This window comes from Centruroides sculpturatus, unplaced genomic scaffold (genome assembly GCF_000671375.1).
Source record: "Centruroides sculpturatus isolate CEXI.00-Female unplaced genomic scaffold, Cexi_2.0 scaffold958, whole genome shotgun sequence".
In the NCBI taxonomy this organism is placed as follows: domain Eukaryota; kingdom Metazoa; phylum Arthropoda; class Arachnida; order Scorpiones; family Buthidae; genus Centruroides; species Centruroides sculpturatus.
Window position 1 is genome coordinate 60,381 of NW_019385395.1, and position 21,752 is coordinate 82,132.

General features: G+C 32.6%; 1 pseudogene; it reads right to left on the reverse strand.

The window, feature by feature from the left end:
• Positions 1–1,084: 1,084 nt before the first annotated feature.
• On the reverse strand, positions 1,085–1,675 carry LOC111638491 (annotated as a pseudogene).
• Positions 1,676–21,752: the final 20,077 nt, after the last annotated feature.

Sequence of the window (21,752 nt, forward strand, 5' to 3'; positions counted from 1 at the left end):
GTATAGAAAATATATTTTAATTAGATAGACCTAGTTTTCAGTCATGCATGACGAAAAACTAGATTTATATAATTAATGGTCTGGTGTTTTCTCTCAGTCAGGTCTGTCGGAACTATCTTGTTAATGTTACCGTAACAAGGCAACATTAACAAGATGGAATGAAATGTATGAATCCCTCTTCTTTCTCTAGTTAATATATTACGTTCCCATCAAACGCTACTCACATGTCAGTCTTACCCGATTGAGACAATACGGCGCATCGTATGGTAGGTTATATTGTACCTTTCACCATTTCAGTTCTTGATACGGAACCGTACCAAAGTTTCAATAGCTTTGAAAAAAAGTTTCCTAGCTGTCTTTACTCAGTAATAAAGATCTTGATGTTCTTTTCATTTTCTAAATGAAGTAAGACAAATTCTAAATAAAAAGTGCCGATGCCGAATGCCGAATAATATGAAATATCGCCATCCGATTTTGGATATTAATACATTAATAAAGAATGTAAGAATATTACTATTACTATTAACAATAACAACATAATAAAAACTCATAAATAATAAATACGACGGCAAGGTGAAAAGTTCTCGGCCAAATAGTGAAAAAATGAGTTTTTTATTTTAAAAATGCATTTATTTCTCAATGTAGTCTCCCTTTAGTTCAATACACTTTGTCCAACGTTTCTCTAATAACAGTATTCTATCCCTGAAGTGCGATTCTAAAAGGTCTTCAAAATATCCATTTACTGCTGCTATCACCTCTTCACTTGACCCAAAATGTTTTCCCGCCAAAAATTTTTTAAAGTTTGGGAATAAATGAAAGTCAGAGGGGGCCAAATCTGGCGAATAGGGAGGATGCTTCAATAATTCATACTTCAAATCCCTCAATTTTCCCATTGCCAAAGCACCTTTGTGAGCGGGTGCATTGTCCTGGTAAAAGAGGATTTTTTTTCTTTTGCAAACCAGGCATTTTCTCTTTAATTTTTTCATCTAGCTGGTCAAGAAGATGTGCGTAGTATTCCCCATTAATTGTTTGACCCTTTGACAGGTAGTCAATTAAAAAAATCCCTTAGGAATCCCAAAAAGCACTAGCCATAACCTTTCCAGCCGATGCAATTGTCTTTGCTTTCTTCGGTGCAGAGCCACCAGCTTCTACCCACTGCTTGGACTGTTGTCTTGACTCGGGTATGGTGAACCCATGTTTCATCCATCGTAACAAATCTGTGCAGAAAATCAGTTGGATCCTTCTTAAAACGGCGCAAACATTGATGAGAAAGTCGATTCCTCGTTTATTTATGATCATCATTTAACAAATGCGGCATCCATCTTGCGCAAAGCTTTCTCATACTGAGTTCTTCGTGTAAAATGAGCCTTACCCTTTCTTCTGAGATGCTTACAGCCTTAGCTATCTCATACACCTTTAATCGTCGATCATCTGGAACCATATTGTGTATCTTCTCGATATTTTCTTCGGTAGTTGCAGTTTTTGGCCATCCTTCACGTGGATCATCTTCAATCGATGTACGACCACGTTTAAACTCCGCTGCCCATTTTTTTACTGTTGATAATGAAGGTGCAGACTCCTTATACACTTTTACCAACTTTAGATAAATTTCTGTTGGCGATAAACCATCCAAAACGAAGAATTTTATGACGGAACGATATTCAAGTTTATTCATTTTGTCAAAAACACACAATGCTTACTTTAAACAGCCGTATAAAACAAAATATTTGTCTGATCAAATTCACACTTGGTATTTACTTTTGTAACAAGTTTGGAAACATAACCAGACAATACTTTCATTTGTAGTAGCGCCATCTATGGGTTAGGCCAAGAACTTTTCACCTTGCCCACGTATTGTTTGTTTGTTTGTAGCAAGTTACGCAACAGCTTCTCTGGCTATATTCGCCCTGTGGAATGTGTAATTTCATTGGCCAGTATTAATAGTCGGTTACGTTTGTTAGGATGAATGTTATGCGCGAGAGAAGGCCTTCCGGGAGGTCTTTAAAATAACTGGCTTATATTCAGGCGATATAATAATGGCGAAATTCGGAAAACTCCACATGGCCAGCCCGTCGGAACGAAGCGGCAACTCACGACATAATTCCCAGTGTTCAGGAAACGGGCCACTCGGGCACTGGTGAACCGTGTTACGAAGTACCGCCATCTATTGAAAAAGAAAAACTACAAAGGAAGCCACAAATAAACAATCAGACTAGTGATGCAACGAATATTCGGTTACTATTCGATATTCGGCCTATTCGACCTATTTTTTGCTATTCGTTTGGTTTTTAGGTATTCGGCCGAATACCGAATACCTAAAAACAGGAGTAAGAAATAACAAGAACACAGTAAATTAATCATTCTGGTATTTAGATTTAATGTTATTGGGTTAGTGTTGTTTCTTTATTTATAACTTACAACCTGCACGAAATAAAAACAAAATAATATTAGTCACATGTATTCACAATTTATAATTACAAAGATCAGCGGACGTACACACCTATTCGTTCAAGAATCATCACACGTCTGAGGGTCTGACCCTGCCTATTCTTCTTTTTAAGCGCTCGTCTATGCTCTTCCCTTTGTCTTTCCTCTATCACCTTAGTCCATGTACGGCTATGCATACATCATAATGTGCGTGCACGCTACTTTTGCTTTGTCACTTTTCCGTCGTAGATTTCCCATTTTACAATTACGTGACTCATAGCCTGGTGATAACGGAGAAAAGAGACACATAGGACGTCGGTATAAGTCACAGTTATGATTTCACAGATTCGCGACAGCTTGGTAGTCCGAATGGCCCCAGGCTTTCGCCCGTGCAAGCTATGTGACTTTCATTACAAGCATTTAGCTTTCCGAAGTCTATGAGAACAATTATTTGGCATTGACGGCCGCAAATTTCGCGCCAATAAGCTGCCTCCACTTGTTCGATTATGTTATCGACTCAATTTCATATTTATTTTCACATTTTCACTTTGCGGTCCCTTCTCTGTTTTTTAACCGTTATTTCATATGTAGGTCATTTCATTGTTATCCACATTTGATATCATCACTTATCACATACTACCATGATGCTCTTGTCTGTCCGCTACAACTGTCAAGAATTAACGCGATTGGCGAAGCCTAGTGACAGCGGGCCAATAGAGAGCAGGGTCCTTGCNTTGGTAAATATAATTTATGTAAACAATAGGCTTTATACAGTAGACCCCCCTATAACGCTTAGATACGTTCCACGCTAAGCGAATGTTACGTTATATGAATGATTAAATACATGAGCCAATCGCAGCCCGATAGGTGGGAATATTAAATTAATAATATTTTTAATTTAGTTTTATTCGAAATTTTACATTTTTTACTAAAAAGATTATCTCATGGTATAATAAAAACTTTAAATCAAAATTTTCATCTTGATGAAGAAGTCAAATGGTTTTTCAGTTATCGTTGATGATTTTTTAAGATCCACGATGACCGATTTCAGCTTCTTCAGCGAAATCCGCATCAGCAGAGAATCACAAAAGAAACAACTGCCTTATTCCCAAAATTCCAAAGACCTTCAATACTCTTGAATATTTTGACATTGCAAGCCCAGAGAAATGCTTGTTAACTGGAGCAGCAGACGTATCGTAACTGGCGCGCCCATACGTTCAAGATGTTTTATGATATTATAAAATTTCCATAATTATCTTATTAATTCTAATTCCATATGTCCTATACTTTAACAGAAACAGTTTAATACTTTACGAAGATGAAATGAATATATTAAGTTAACTGTTTACTACATTGTACATAAATGTAATAAACATAAAACAATTAAGCATTGATAGATATTAAACGTCATTTTAAATATGCATTTAATACCCAATACGTTTAATTAATTCATTTATTTAAACAGATTAAATCATAGTTAAAACATATGTTTAGTCCTATATAAAGTTTTCATTTAGTGACAAATTTTCATAAAATAGAAAAAGAAAAACATGCTTTTAAAAGAAAAACTTGAGATATTTTTTAAAGAATTCGAATTCCGAATGAATTCGTAGAAAGTTTCAAAGGAATATATCAAATCTCGACTTTCATCAGCCATGATCTACACTGATGATGAGCCTGAAAAACGACCAGCTGTATTTATGAGTTTTAAAAATCTTCCAACGAAGTAGGAATTCTATATTTAAAATCAAGCCAGTTTTTCTAGCCATGTAATTCGTGTTAAAACCATCCGGTTAAAACACTTACTTTTAAAATCACGAATGTTCATCTTCTTGACAGATAATCAGTATATTTTTATTCACTCGCAAAGTTTTTGTCTATTTTATTATCAATTATTATTAATTATTCTCATCAAATGATGTATTTCCTCATTTAAATTTATTGTTTTAATGTGTTTATTATTTTTATATGCCCTTTACTCTTATGTTTAAGCATATTTTAATCTTTTCCGTCATTGGTTCGTCCAGACTCACAATGGGAATAGCCAGTGCTGAGAAAGTAGAATTGACTTATCCGGCACCAACATCCCACGAAAAATTCTTGGATTATAGGTGGTACAAAATCAGGATCCCGTTACCGATTAAAATATTTTTTAATAAATGTCATTTGGAACTTTTAAAGTAAAGTTCTCAGAAATTATAATTTATTTTCATATAAATATGAAATCTTTCTACGGTAACAAAAATTGTTAACAATGGACAAAACATTATTTTATGTAACAAAGTATTTACGATTATTGCATACAAAACTATTGTTTAATTCAGGAGATTCTCAAAGAAGTAAAAAGTAAGACTTTTTTAAAATATTTTATTAATTTGTTCTATATTTATACAGTATTTCTATAAATATTTCTGTTTAATTCTTAATATAATGATTAAATCGAACATATTCGATAGAAAGTCAAGGAAATTCAGTAAAAAGAGTTTCTATGAAACAAGTGTAATTTGTTTGGTCCAAAAACTATAAATCCTTAAATTAAACTGATAAATAATTTTCTATTTGGCCCTTACCGATTTTTAAAAGGGCCTTTTCAACGAAGTCTATTATGTGTTCACTGAATAGAGAGGGACGGGATCGAACATATCCGAGACTGACCAACTGCCTTTAAAAATTCATGGAGGGTTCGCCCATTTTCGATTCCGGGTTTCTCAACGCTGTAGTCAGTGAGCTACTGCGTTGAGGAACCCGAATCTATGTCAAATTTCTAATTTTTAATGTGCTCACTGGCGTGTTGAATTGACATTAATTTGAATGGGCTGTAAATAATGTTCTTAAATTGTATAACACGAATGACGAATCTACACATTTTAAATTTCATATGAGTAATGATGAAAAGAATAAATACTTAATTTGATTAATTAATTTTACGAATAAACAAATTTAATGATTAAGATGAAATGTATACGTAATATAATTATACTATATTAAAAAAGTGATATTTTATAAGTTGTGCAATGCTAATATATAAATTTTTTAACGTTTGTATGAATGTAAGTTAAGTTAAAGATATAAAAAAGGTTTAATGGTGTCTAGAGATGCAAACAAGCTAATGACGCCCGGTATTGTTAATAGAAATATGATGTTTCCATTCTTTTGAGTTTTGATTTTTGTGATCTCACATGCTCACTTCTCTTGGAATTCGAAGACAATTAATATGTAATTTAAATCAATCAGTATACAATCACTAACAAGATTTTTTAGCTGATGGACATTTATAATCATTTCAGTAATTCTGACTCACTTTGTACGTCTCAACTTTCTGGTAATGTACTTTTAATTCCATACAGTCTTATCCACACACTTCTTTAATTGGCTATGGCTTCATAGATAAAAGTATATTTTAATTCTTAGATTCTGGCTATTGAGTATATTTATCATTCTGAGAAGATTTGATCATTTTTAGTGAGGATAATACTTGCAATTTAGAAATACATCATTTTAAAGTATTAATTGCATTTATTTAATTATTCAATTATGATTAAACTTATTATTTTTGTTAAATATCTTAACTTTTAAAACGACTTTAGTTCTTTTAAATTACAGTAGTAATTTGTAAAAATTTAATAAACTTTATATTTTAGAAATACAAGAATTTAACAGTTATATATAACATTTGATGTTTATTTTACATTTGATTTAATATATATTATCATTTTCCAACATTATCCTGTATAAAACAAGAAGAAATGTTTGAATTTCAAATAAGACAATGATTTGAAATTCATTGAAAGTATTTCGAAAGTTCAGAATATACCTCAACAGTCGCTTCATTTAAACAGAATATTTTACCAAAGTAAAATATTCTGTTCCAATAAATTACTTGGAAAAAATATGTGAAGTTAACACTATACTTGGGCCCCCAAATTCAAATTTGCCTGGGTCCCTTAAAGCTATACGCGCTATTGAGAATCATTACATTTGTGTTAGATGTCTGACTATTGAGTAACACTTTGTCATAGAAAATTGCATTAAAGACTCTACCAAATGCTCAATCATAAGAATTAATCTCCAAGTACAGTAGACCCCCCTATAACGCTTAGATACGTTCCACGCTAAGCGAATGTTACGTTATATGAATGATTAAATACATGAGCCAATCGCAGCCCGATAGGTGGGAACTTTNGTAAAATTATTATTCATTTCTTTCATTCATAACAGAACACATGTAATACAAATAATTTTGATTAGCAAATGTTTAAAATCATTTTTATATAATGTTCTCTATTATTATACATTCAGAAAGAATAAATCTAACAAAAAATAATACAAATTAGTAATATTAAAAATAGTAAAGGCATGTAATATGATATCATTTACCTGTATATATTTATATGGAGATTTTACAGGTAAATGCTGAGGTTTTCAAGTCACTTGAAAGCTCGATTGAATAGGTTAAGATAATTGTAAAAAGTAGGAAATGAGAAAAATAAGATAGAATATTAGTTACAAATGTAACATCCTTTTTTTCGAAAAGAAAAAAAAATTAAATAAAAAGAAATATTTTATTGTACTGTATTTATAATATCATTTATATTTTCTAAACAGAGAATAAATTTAGAAGACTTCTCTAGAACCCGGTTGAAAAGTCTTTTCTAGACTCTTTTTAATCTGTATAGAATAAAAACCATCTTTTTGGATAACAAATGCTTTCACTTAAATCAGTTACAATCTTTTATTAGGTATTATTTTTACGTGACGGTGTTACTATCATAACGTGGTGGAATGGCGAATGGCCTCGCTGCAGGACTTAATTTAGATCTCCGCGGGCCTTTTACAAATTTCGTATTACTACAAATATAAATAGAATTGTAATATTTAAAATTAAAACTTTTACTTTAAAACAATTACAAACATAAAATAATCAATATATTAACACAAAAAATAACGATTCATGCATTAAAAAAATAGAAAAAATAAATCATACACTTCTTTCTGATTTTCGATTCTGCAAAAATATTAATTAATCAAGGAATCGTAATGCAAATTTTGTGGTAACTCCGATTCGATATTTAGTATCCATAGTGCAAATAATTTATCTTGTTTTATCGAATTTCTCAAATGATTTTTAACTTTTTTCAATGTACGGAAAGATCTTTCATCACTATCACCACTTATAGGCACTGTAAGATATATTCTTAGAAAAATTTGCTTATTGGAAATGGTTTTAAATATTATTATACATGATAAAATATAACATTTTTTGGGGATTCTTTTCTATGTGGTTATCTTTTAAAACAGCAATAAACTGAAGCCACTCGTTAAGAATCTCATCAATGTAAATGTCTCTTTTATACACATACTATATAAAAAGTATTTATTTCGAAATTATCTTTGGCAGAAAGTTGAATATCATCGTCACAATTATCATCAAATTGGCACTTTCCTCTACGGCTTATTTGAAAATCAATCAAAGAAATTGCATCTGTCAAATTACCACATAATTCTTTAGCTTGTTTTTCAATAGAATCAAAATCTTTTTTTAATTCCTGAACAAATCTTATAAGATTTTCATATAAAGTGCAAGCTACATTTAAATTACCAGTTATTTCTTGCAACGATTTGCTTGTTGCATTAATCCTATTTAATATTTTGTTCCACAACACAGTCATTAAGCAAAATTCAAAAGTTTTATGTTATCATATAAACCTTTTACTTCTATTTGGGTTAATATTTTTTGAGACACGTCTTCTTCTGATTTTTGAAGTGCTGATTTAACTTCATTGAATCTATTGATAATAGCTGTAATAGCATCCACTCTTGCTGACCGTCTAGTGTCACTATTAGTGACCGTCTAGTGTCTATTAGTTTACTAGTACTATTAGTGCTACTAGTACTACTAGTACTATTAGTTTAATAGTAAGCGGTTTATTGTTCTCTTGAAAGAGATTTTTTTACTAAATTCCATCGGTATGTCGACGCGGCAAAAAAGTGTAAATATTTTTAATAGTACTGAAATATCTAACTGCCAATGGGCGACAATCTGCAGCAAAATTACCTACAAGATTTAAAGAATGACTGCTGCATAGAACATAATGACGCTTTCACTGTATGTAACTTTTATTTTTGCTTGAAGACCATTGTATTTGCCAGCTAAATTCGACACGTTGTCATAACTTTGGCTTCAACAATTTTCTATATCGTCTTTTAAACTATCCAAATAACTTAAATCCGATTCCTCTAAACAGTCAACACTATGAAAAAAATAGGAATAAAAGTTAAAAATCACTCAACAGGGCTACCATTTGCCAAAACATATCTAATTATTATTGTCATCTGATCAACGTGACTTACATCAGGCGTTGAATCTAGTATTAAAAAATAATATTTTGCTTCTTTTAGTTTATTTAAAATAGTGCTTCTTAATTTCTCCGCCATAATTTTAACAAATTCGTTACAGATTATTGGGGACAAATAGTTGACGTGCCCAGAACCGGGGTTTTTATATTTTTTCAATTGGCTTGCTAAGAAAGGATCAAACTCACTGAGGAACTATAGTGCACTGAAATAGTTTCCATTATTTGACTGAAATAATTTAGTTGTTGAGCCATAAAATGCCAAGATATTTTTAGACAAAGAAAATCATTGTTGAGACGATCCTTTCTAATACTTTTCTCCAATACAGTTTTTCCGTATTTTATTGGTTGTTGATTTGTACATTAAATCGCCCCTTTAAATCTGATCTAACAGTAAATGTACCTATACAAGTTCTATTGTCTTTTAAACTATCATGTATGTCTTTCTAATTGTCAAAACCCTGCTTTTATGAAAATTGTATATTTTTTTTAAAAGCAATTTGCGTACATAGCAATATACAAACTTATTTTTTTCTGCTGTAAATAAGCCATTTTCTATTAACAGTTTTTCCATTATTCTTTTCTTTCATAAATGCTGTTTTATGCAAGGTCCTTGTAATGGTTTTTGCCTTGTACTTGAAACTCTTTTTTGCCTCATATAGAAATTCAATATTCTGATGAGGTTTGTTTCTAATGTAAATATTTTTCTTCTCCAGCGTTAAAACTTTCGGCCATTCAACAATATCGTCTGAAAATGATTCATAAGTTTCACATAACAATTGTTCTCTGTGATCGTTATTTTCTTGGGTTTTGAAAAGATTTCCATGTTCTTCAACGGCATCTTCTTCATTTTGTTGTTGGAGATTTTTTTTGTTCCTAAATTTTACTGTCCGTTTCTTGATTATGTGTTTTTTTGAATAAAAATGGGACTGGGGTTTTTATTTAAAAAACCCAGTCCCATTTTTTTATTTAAAAAATTTTTTAAAAAGGGGGGTTTTTTAAATACCCCGTGGTTTAAAAAACCCAGAACCTATCCCGACTCCCGGGATTTTAAATAAAAACTCCGGAAAGACGGGATTGATTCGGCACAAAATAAATACAGGAAATGAGTTACTGATCCATCAGCGAACGAGAAGGCTACCGATGGCACGTGAACAAGGGATGGATGGCATGATTCAGGGAATGATAATGAATGGCATTATAGAGCCCTCATCTAGTCCATGGTGTTCACCTGTGGTCCTGGTAAAGAAGAAGGATGGCAGCATCCGTTTCTGTGTGGACTATCGTCGACTGAACAACGTTACAAAGAAGGACAGCTATCCGTTGCTGAGGACCACACATTAGATGCGCTGACAGGAATGAAGTGGTTCACTACCCTGAACCTAAAAAATGGCTACTGGCAGGTGGAAATAGATCCTAGAGACAAAGAGAAGACTGCATTTTCCACAGGAAAAGGGTTTGTGGCAATTCAAGGCAATTCAAGTCCATGCCCTTTGGGCTTTGCAATGCCCCAGCTATTTTCGAAAGACTTATGGAGCTAGTACTCACTGGATTGAGTGGGAACGCCTGTCTTGTCTATTTAGATGACATAATTATCGTGGGCCGCACATTTGAGGATCATCAAAACCTGGAACGAGTGTTATTCAAAATATGAGGAGCCAATCTCAAATTGAGCCCGAAAAATGCTCGTTCTTTAGACGGCAAGTTAAATTCCTGTATCATGTTGTCTCAGAAAAGGGGGTGCAGACAGACCCAGATAAAATCATTGCTGTAAAAGATTGGCCAGTTAAGACAGAAGTTAAAGCTTTCTTGGGCTTATGCTCCTACTATCGTCGGTTTGTGAAGGATTTCGCTGATATTGCCAAACCACTGCATTAGTTTACAGAAGAGAAGAGACAAGAGTTGTGATATTGCATTCCAGGAGTTAAAGGGGCGTGTGTGCAACACGCCAATTTTGGGCTACCCTGATGCTGGAAATGACTTTGTAGTTGACACAGATGTGAGTAACACGGGGATCGGCAGGGTTTTGTCTCAACGAAAAGGAGATCAAGAATTGGTTATAGCCTACTTCAGCAAAGTCTTATCCAAACGGGAAAGGAATTTCTGCGTGACGAGAAGGGAATTACTTGCTGTAGTTAAAACCTTGCAACATTTTAGCAACTACTTGCTTGGATGAAAATTCTGCTTGCATACAGACCATGCTGGGTTGAAGTGGCTTTTACATTTCAAGAATCCAGAAGGACAAGTAGCAAGGTGGATACAGCTGCTACAAGAGTACGACTTCGTGATTGAACATCATAAAGGGTAAACGCATGGTAACGCTGACGCCTTGTCGAGAAGGCCTTGTGCGAATGACTGTATGCACTGTGTCAGACAAGAGGCTAAAGAAATTATTCCTGTGCAAATGTTGAAAATGGAGATCAGTAACGAATGGAAGGAAACCTTACAACAGGCTCAGGAAAAGGACACGCACATTAAACCGATCCTCGAGTGGTTAAAGGCTGATGCTCCTAGGCCCATCTGGTGTGATATTGCAGCTATGAGTCCAGTTATAAAGAGCTACTGGGCACAATGGGACAGCTTGACCATACAAAATAGGATATTGTGCCGTAAGTGGGAAAATACCCGAGGGGACAGCTACTATCTGCAAATGGTTGTTCTTAAAGGAAAAGTTCCAGAGGTCCTAAAATTGTACCACGATGGCTGCTCTGGAGGCAATATGGGGATGAAGAGGACCTTACTGAAGATCCGCGAGAGATTTTATTGGATCCACTGTCGTGATGATGTGGAGGAATGGTATCGCAAATGTACCAGTTGCGCGGCCGTGAAGGGACCTCAAACTCGCAGTAGAGGTGCGTTAAGGGTGTACAATGTTGGAGCCCCATGGGAACGAATAGCGTTAGATGTTGCGGGACCGTTTCCTGAAAATGAAAATAGAAACCGGTACTTCATGGTTGCCATGGACTACTTTACTAAATGGCCAGAGGTCTTCGCCATTCCCAACTAAGAGGCTGTAACTGTGGCCGATAAATTAGTCCACGAAGTATTCTGTCGGTTTGGAGTACCCTTAGAGATTCACAGTGATCAAAGCAAACATTTCGAGTCCCAAATATTTCGGGAGACATGCCGTGTGATGGGTACCCACAAAACCAGAACCACATCGTGTCATCCACAATCCGACGGAATGGTGGAACAATTTAATCAGACGTTGGAAAGGTACCTGGCAAAAGTCATAGAGACTCGGCAACGAGATTGGGACAAAGACATTCAACCATTTTTGTTGGCATACCGAAGCACGGTCCATGAAAGTACGTCTGTGACGCCAGCCTTTGCAAACTTTGGAAGAGCACTACGATTGCCCGCAGATTTAATTACTGGTACCCCACCTGATAGTCCACGAAGCATGACCGACTATGCGGACGATTTACGTCATAAGATGAATGAAGTATATGACCATATCCGACAGTCCAGCCATTTGTTGGCTACAAGTGTCTGAAAGAATGAAGACCCGATATGACCGGAAGGCGAACAATCAAAGCTTCGAAGAGGGTTCCTTAGTGTGGTTACATAATCCTGTGCGCAGCAATGGAACTCCCCTAAACTACAGCCAAAGTGGGACGGGCCATATCGTGTCGTGACTAGAATCAACGATGTCACCTACCGAATACAGAAGAGGTCGAGAACTGCACACAAGATTGTTCATGTGGACCGTTCGGCGCGGTACTATGGGTGTAACGATGCTCAGGACGAGCATGCCTTAAGAGAAGGGTAGTGTCGCGCCGGCTTCGGAGTAGACTAGCACCGTGGTGCGCAGAGTGGCGAAACGAAAAAGAATGATTAAAAAAAAAGAAGAACGATTCGCAAGAAAAAGAACAATTCCAAAAAAAGAACGTTGGAGAAGTCTTTCTTTTAACGAGAGATACAAAGATTTTGTTGTTAGTGTATCTAAAAAGTGTCAGTTTCGGTAAACTGTATTCTGAATTTATATCCCGAGCCCTACAGCTCGTAACAATACGCATGAAACCCATTGGACGTAAGTGTAAGTATGGATACTCAGGCCTTATTCATAATAACATATTTGAATATACAAATATGTTATTATGAATAATTTATGCATTAAAAGTAATCTTGTATTTGTTGCTATATTTAATTTTAAATGACAAATCTGTACTAAGAACTTCGATCTGAAAAATTAATTAAAATGAAAAGGATTGATTGATTCGTTTAGGAAATGATTTCAGTTTACTGAATAAATCGAATAGCAACGACTAACCAGTTTTATTCTCTGATTGTTTTTCTGTCAAGTAATTAGGGTCAGTTTCTGGAAGCTAAAAATCAACCACAAAATGGGTGTCGCCTAGGCATGGCTTTGTGGCTTAGTATGTGAACATTTGATCCAAATTTTAAAGATAAAATTTTGCACAGACTAAGAACACCCAACAGAAATTTCAAAAGTATTCTAATATAATTGTTGTCAAACAGTGTTTGTCAGTTTCTTAAAAATCATATCAAAACAAAAAAACATTAAACGTATAGAATACTGTACATCGTGATTTATATATGTGAGATCCGGAATTTTAGTAACGAAAATCACGCTCTTTTATTAACAAAAATTTTAATTAATTCGCTTTCGTTTATGTAACGAATTAGAAAAAAAACCGATCTTAGACGGGAATGTGTAAACCTTCCTGTCATAACTATCAACATCTATTTTTTTCTGCAGAACTTGCAGCACATCTTGCAGAAAAGTTTACAGTTAACGTCCAACTTTCGTCACTTGTTTTAGATCCCTGGAACATTTATAACCTTTAACTCATGAACATCCGATCACGTGGTGGAAATTCCCCACAAAAAGCTATAAAAAACAGTTCTTACCCTCTCTCGGGGAAGTCTCTTAACGAACGCCGGACCGACGACATCGCGCCGATTCTCCGAACCCGCCGAATTCCGATCTACGATCGTCGATAACACCTCATCGCCAAAGTCGCGAACTTTTTAAATTTGTGCTCTTGTGGATAAAGGAAACCGTTATTTGAACATTTAAGGGCCTCCACGGATTAAACAGACAAAGGAACGCTATAAAGTGGTATGAAAAGCGGGAAACTCTCTCTCTCGAGATAGCAGGCGGTTTAGAACGCGATTTGTGTAGTTTTTGTCTAATTCGCTTATTTTATAAATTGTTGTTATATTTGTTTAAATAGTAGACTCCTTTACTCGATCACGCCCTTCACCTTATCGTCGACCCCAAAATTCTCTCCCTCCACTCACCTGACATTTGAGTCCCAACCAAAGGGATCGTTATCGTAAAACAAGCTATCCTGACAGTGAGCAGGTTTAACGACTTGTTGTCCGTACAGGGAGGTCGGGAACCGTCGACTCTCCCTTGCGGTTCACATATACAACAAAATAGAAACAAAGAAACAATTAAATCATTACAAAATCTAGATTGCGAATGTGCAAGATGTCGTTTTGCAAATTGAATAATTGCTGATGATTTTTTCCGTAACAACTCTTGATTTATTTAAACGGTTTCCTTGCAAATCCCGACGCAATACTTGAAACTGAATACAAATTCACTCTAGGAGTTTCTTCGCAATGACATGCGCCGATTCATACAGTTATCTTATAAAAAACAAATTTTGAGTGGGAAAATTTCATCTGAAAAAATAGTCTTTAATATCATCCAAATAAAACGAAACTTCATAAATTTACCTGACAATAACTGAAATTACGGAAAAACTTTTTTATAAATCGCCAACTTAAAGGTACTGATAAGCTTAGTTCTCACAGAGAAAGAATCACTGTCAAAAATCAGAACAAATATTGCATTGGCGATTATATCGTTTCCAGCAAATTTTTCTTTTGCGAATGGCGCTAGCATTTCAACATATTGAACATTTTAACTTATTTTCACAAATTTCCCCAAACTTGTGCAAAATTCCCAAAACTTGTCCAAGGTAGGGAACGTTTTTGGAATTCAAATTTTTTCCAGGATTCCAGGACAATCTGAAACTCCGTTTTAATTTAAATTAAAATTTACCGTTTTAATGCTTGTCATATATTCCGTAGCAAGCATTCGTCTCGCCGACATTTTGTAAACAAAACGCGACCACTCTGGACAGCGCATACAAAGATTCTTTCCGCTGGCGTTCGCTGGATGCTACCATGTAAAACGTACCCTTATGAAGCAATTAAAATTAATCCTAAAGACTGAAATTTTAATTAAAGTTTCGTATAATACAATAAAGTAAATTTGTATAAAAAGAAAATACAATTTCACATAAAATTGAATTTGAAATATTAAAACAGTTTTGTTTAATTTATTCGTTTGACTCAATTTCTAGTATCAAGCAAAATATCAAACGAAGAATAATTAGAATATTTAGATGGAAAATTCTATATTTTAAAAAGTTAATCGGATGCTTTTAATGTATTGACATTATACGTTTATTGTTGAAGGCCACTAGTGCAGTTTCGCTCACGTGATTACTATACATCAAATAATCAATCCTTTACGTAATATCCTATTCAAAGTATTTTCTTATTTAAGAAAAGCTGCATTGGTTTATCTGGTTCTAAAACTGATTCCAAGTCTACAATTCTTCATATTTTTATTAAGTTCTTCATATCTAGGAGTAAAACATGTATACAGGTTACACGAAACGTAGTTTGTGCATTGTATGTTTTCTAAGCCCAATCCTCTCAACGTTAGAGATATTTGGAATTAAAATGATGTATTGCGAATGTAAGAAACCTGCCAAAAAATGGAAATATCTGTCAAAGTTATATTCTTTGTATCAAACTGCTATAGAAATATTTATCTGGACTAACTTAGTACTTAGTACTCAAGAAATAACGGACAATTTGGTGTGTGTCGGATGGATAAGAATGTTCCCGAACAATCAGATACTTATGAAATTAATTTTAGCTACATTCGGTATTTTTGTAGCATTTCAATTCAGTTTTTTTAAAAGGAAGAGGCTTTATTTTCCTAGAAACAACAGTGGATACGAAGGAGAAGAAAAAATGGCTGATGACATTCACATATTAAGTAAAAAACAATAAGTTTTACATGGCCAACGATTATTTAATATTAAAATAATAAAATTAAGTACGACTCTTACAAAAAAAAAATTTTTTGTTTCAGTCATTTTTTTTTTTTGCATTTTAACTACGGAGGCAGTAGCCTAAAAAGGAAGGTCGTCTCCGTGAGTATTTGTGATTTTATGAACTGCTGATGGTGCGAACAACGAAAGAAATGACTGAAACAAAAAAATTTTTTTTTTGTAAGAGTCGTACTTAATTTTATTATTTTAATATTGACATTCACATACTTTTTATAGCTTACCTTACAGTTTTCTTTTTTTCAATATTTCCATTTGTTACTGTAATTGACTTATTTCTGTATCCTACTTTAAAGGAGATAACTAATTCGGAGTTTGAACTCGCATTTTGTAATCTGAATATCACATTAGCATGCATTTACGGAATTGGACAAATAGATTGCTGTATACTTGTCATAGGAACATTGGCCCTCATTATCTCGAAAAGATTCAAGAATTTATCTGATGCAGTCGATGAATTGAAAAAAGACGAAAGTTTTCTAAAGAATAAAATCGAAACAATAATTGAAAGTCATTGGGATTTATGGACTTATATACAAGAACTAAACTTAGTTTGCGAAATTTACACTCCTGCCGTTTATTGTTGCGGAATGTATCAGACAAGTTTCTTTTTCTGCGCAGTTATTTTCTTTGGACTGGATGGTGTAGTTCGTCTTGCAATTTCTATTATTTTGATATTTCTGGTTGTCGCAACTATGGATCTATCTTTTCAACTATCTCGTTTCACATCTTTGGTAAGTCAAATTTATACCTATTGTATGCCTATTGTATAACTATTGTGTTATTCAGTAAATATCTTTCGAAAGTTTTTTAAAAAATAAACTTTATTCTTATATTGATTAAAATAAAATTTTAGTGCTATTCATATTATATTTTTGAACAATGAATTAAATAGTTAATATAATTTATAAGTGGTTAACGTGATAAACGAGTGAAAAGAAAAAATATTTCCCTTGAACTACTTAGTTTGTCTTATTGCAATAATATTATTTCAAATTGTCGTGTTTTAGTTTATTCAGATATTAGAACAAAAAAAAAAAATTGCAAACATATATTAATAATTCTGAACCACATCGTATATTAGAACAAATTGTAAAAGTTATTATCGCAAATTAACTTTATATGAAGCAATGAATTGAACTGAAAAGTTTTCTAAATATGAAAATCCTTTCTTAAGAAATGAATTAAACAGTTTCCTAAATATTAAAATTATTTATAATCTTAATTCACTCGAGAAATTTCTGATCTGAAAATAATTTATATCTTGAAAAATTAATTTTAAAATTATTACGTGCAGAAATGTCTTGCTTTAGATAAACTGAAGGAAAAAATGGAAACATTTATATAAACTGTAAAGTAACAATAAAAACTTTTTCAAAATAATTTCAGTATTATATTATTTCAAATTGCCATGTACCCAAATATTAAGACAAATATCCATCAAGAAAATAATTAATTCTAGTATTGATAATAAAACTATTACTCGACAAATTATTTGTAATCTTAATTTATAAAATATCAGATATTAGACCAGAAATATATTGTCAACAATCACTAAAATTTATTACTTCATTTATTTGCAGTCTTATGTATTAGATAAAGTGAATGAAAAAACTGGAAAAGCTTAAATAAAATAAACCTATTTAAGTTAATCTATTCATGTATGAATAAAAAAATTTCAAAAATAATTTCGTTTTGGTGTTATATTATTTCATACAATTGTCGTGTTTTAATTTTCTTCATCTTAAAGCATTTAATAATTAATACAGAAACTGTGCCTTATTGTTAAAATAAAATTAATTTAATTCAGATTTGTGATTATTGTGTCTCATATTTGTAATTAGAAAATTAATTTTGTCATCAATATGTGTGGAATAACTACTACTCTTATTTACAAATATATGAATTAATAAACAAATCAGTTATTTCTGTATAACAATTTGATAAAATTTTAATATTTAAAGATCTATTAAACTTTTATTAAAGTGCATTATATACTAAAATTAGTCGTGATATTTTATTATATTATACAGAATGAAATTTTGTGCTTTCTAATTAATATCTCACTTAAATTTGATTTTTCATTTTATTCTTAACCAGAATTGTTAAATAGTGTTGTATTCTATTACTTCTTTTAATAGAAATTTTAATATGGAAATTTATAACTAATTTTAATCCCGAACAACACTATTAAACTTTGAAATTATATTGCAAACGAATAAAATTGTAAAGAACAAATTATAAGTCACAAATATCTGGTAATCAAATGAATGTTGTCAAATTTTGAATTGTGAAAAAAATGATTGTATTTTCTTGTTTAAAATAATTTTATTTACAAACAAACCTTTCGGTTCTTCCGACTTCGGTTCGGTTCTTTTCGGACTTCGAGAAGTGTTGTTTATCACGTGTACTTGAACGTTGATCAAACTCTCGCAGCAGATTTGTACAGTGGGAAAAAGAGTATAAGACAAATTAAGGCTAAAACAATCATCTTTGCATATCGTCGAATGTTGTTAATTTTACAAGTAAACTATAAACTGTATATTGCAGAAATTACAAAAAAAAACAATATAATTGGGATGGGAAATGTTACCTCGTCCTTCCAATTCTGTTGAGTTATCACCGTCCAATTACCACATCTTTTTAAATATTTGGATAATCATATGATTAGAAAACAATTTACAAATCACAGAGCAATGAAAAAGAAATTGTTAAAATGCTAAAAATGGTATTTTCAAACTGCCATCCTATTAGGAAAGTATAATTAAATGTGAAGATAAATATTTTGATGAATTAAACTATTTTAAACAAGAAATACAAGAATTTTTATTCACATTTTTAACGACATTTTTTATTTTGTTATCTGATACAAACTCGTATATCATATTTTTCCTGTAAAAACATTCCTGAAGAATAGAAAAAAGTATTAAAAAAGAAATGTTACTAATAAATATATTTAGGGGCATTGTCAAAAATTTTTTGTAATTGAAATTAAAAACAAAACCTAACTGTGAATAATGTGAAGCAAGCTACGAATACGAAAGAAGTTTTCTTTAAAATTGGGTCGATAATGCTAAATAAAAACAAATCGCGTAGAATAGAAATTAAGTTTCTTTTCGTAATATCTGTTAAATCAAAATAATATTTTAAAAAATGTATTGCTCATTTCCGTAATGCTGTATTTAAACTTTGTGAGTATGTTAAACACATTCCTAATAGAAATGTAATATGATATAATATTGAAATTGATTCATCAATTACAATATATTTTATAAGAGTTTATGTATCAATTTTACAATTTTTGTTTATGATAATTATTTTAATTTGTCAAGATGTATGGAAAATTCATCGAAATCGATAAATTGTGTTCTGCTGATTTACCGCTAGAAACCAAAATGAAGGTAATACAAATACATTCAAATTCTTTCTATCAGTCTATAAATTTAATATTATTAATTAAACAGCTTTTATTTGCTTTAAAAGATGCTGAACTTTATGAAAAGATACGGTAAAACTCCATTTGGATTAAGCATCGGCGGATTCTTTTATGTTAAGAAAAACTTCTTCATTCGAGTAAGTTCGTTCAACTCTGTTCGACTTTATTAAACTTATAAATATCATTTATTACTGCGTGTATAGTTTACAAATTTATTTTACTGAAAGAATCGTAATAAATAGGTAACATTCTTTAGGTATAGGCCTATATAATAATTTTTTAAATATTGTTTTACAGATGCTAAGTGCATTATATTCATCACTGTCTGTGTTGACAGAACTTTTAATTAAAAAGAAACACCGTTCTTGTAAAGTTGAAATTCGAGATTTAATTCAATAAAGCTATTGAATTGAATTGTTTTACAGACTGGCTTGAAAGTTTGAATAATAGCAGAAGTATTAAAAGGAAATGAGGTATTTTGTGTTCGAAGAAGGAAGTCGATTGTAGACTTATCAGAAAAATTGAAACTTCAAAAGTCAAAGAATATACCTTTTAAGAAACTTGAAGATTTGACTCTCGATTTTTTCTTAAAAAGTGACAACATCCGTTCGACAATAAATTTATGCGTCAGTAAATTTATAACATATATTTAATAGTGATGTAACGAATATTCGGTTACTATTCGGCCTATTCGGCCTATTTTTCGCTATTCGGCCGAATACCGAATACCTAAAAACAGGAGTAAGAAATAACAAAAACATAGTAAATTAATCATTTTGGTATTTAGATTTAATGTTATCGGGTTAGTGTTGTTTGTTTATATTTATTTATAACTTATGCACAAACATGCACAAAATAAAAAAGAAAATAATATTAGTCACATGTATTCACAATTTATAATTACGAAGATCAGCACACGTACACACCTGTTCGTTCGAGAATCATCACACATCTGACAGTGAGGGTCTGACCCTACCTACCCTTCTTTTTAAGCGCTCGTCTTTGCTCTTCCCTTTCTCTTTCCTCTATCGCTCTAGTCCACGTATGCCTATGCGTACATCATAATACGCGCTCACGATACTTTCGATTCGTCACTTTTTCGTCGTAGATTTCCCATTTTACAATTACGTGACACATAGCCTGGTGATAACGGAGAAAAGAGGCAGATAAGATGTCGGTATAAGTCATAGTTATGATTTCATAGATTCGAGACAGCTTGATAGCCCGAACGGCCCCAGGCTTTCGCCCGTGCTCGCTAAGTGACTTTCATTACAAGCATTTAGCTTTCCGAAGTCTATGTCAACAATTGTTTGGCATTGATGGCCGCGAATTTCGCGCCAGTAAGCTGCCTCGACTTGTTCGATTATGTTATCAACTGAATTTCATATTTATTTTCACATTTTCACAGTCTTTCTCTGTTCTTTTTCCACCTGAAGGACCGTAAAAATGTGAAAATAAATATAAAATTCAGTTGATAACATAATCGAACAAGTCGAGGCATCTTATTGTTAGCCACATTTGATATCATCATTTATCACATAGTCTACTGCCATAACGTTCATGTCTGTCCGCTTCAACTGTTAAGAATTAACGCGATTGGCGAAGCGTAGTGACAGCGGGCCAATAGAGAGCAGTTCCTTGCCATAATGCGGTTTGCGCGCCAATTTTCGTACGTGCGTTAATCAAGCCGAATAGTATGGCCGAATATTCGGCTATTCGCCCATGCTCCTGGTCGAATATTCGGTATTCGGCCTGAGGCCGAATATACTACTCGTTGCAACACTAATATTTTATTTTTTATTTGATGTTATTAGTTTTTTATATTAATTTGTTCTGTAGTAATAATTATTAATTTGTTGTTTATTGTATATTAAAAATATTAGACTACTTACGTGTTAAGATACATACATACAAACAATTAAATATATGCGTAGTATATATATGTGGCGCCTGTCCCCACGTTGTCACGATTTGGTCGAGTCCGATGTCGTGTGCAGGCATCCTGAGCAAAAAAGACGAACCGTTAGAGTAACGAAGTAGCGTGAACGACGTATCCGCTTCAAGACGATTAATATCCGTTTAGTAATTAGTATCAAGATGATTTCTTTAATCTTCATTGTTTTGTAATGTTTTTTTTTGTATCGTATTAAAACATACGTCACAGTGTTGCCGTTCCTAGTACATTTGTACTTTTCTGGTACATTTTGCCCTTTCCAGTAAATTGAAAGTACATTTAGATTTTTAGTACATTTTCAGTACATTATAATATTTCAAGTACCATTTACGGTATAAATTAATATTTCACGCCTTAACGAAAAAATTAGTTTAATAAAGTCTCACTAGTGTCACTGCTTGCTAATTTAAATTATCCAATCACAACATACAAATGGTGTGTGTCCGTCGACGTCAGCA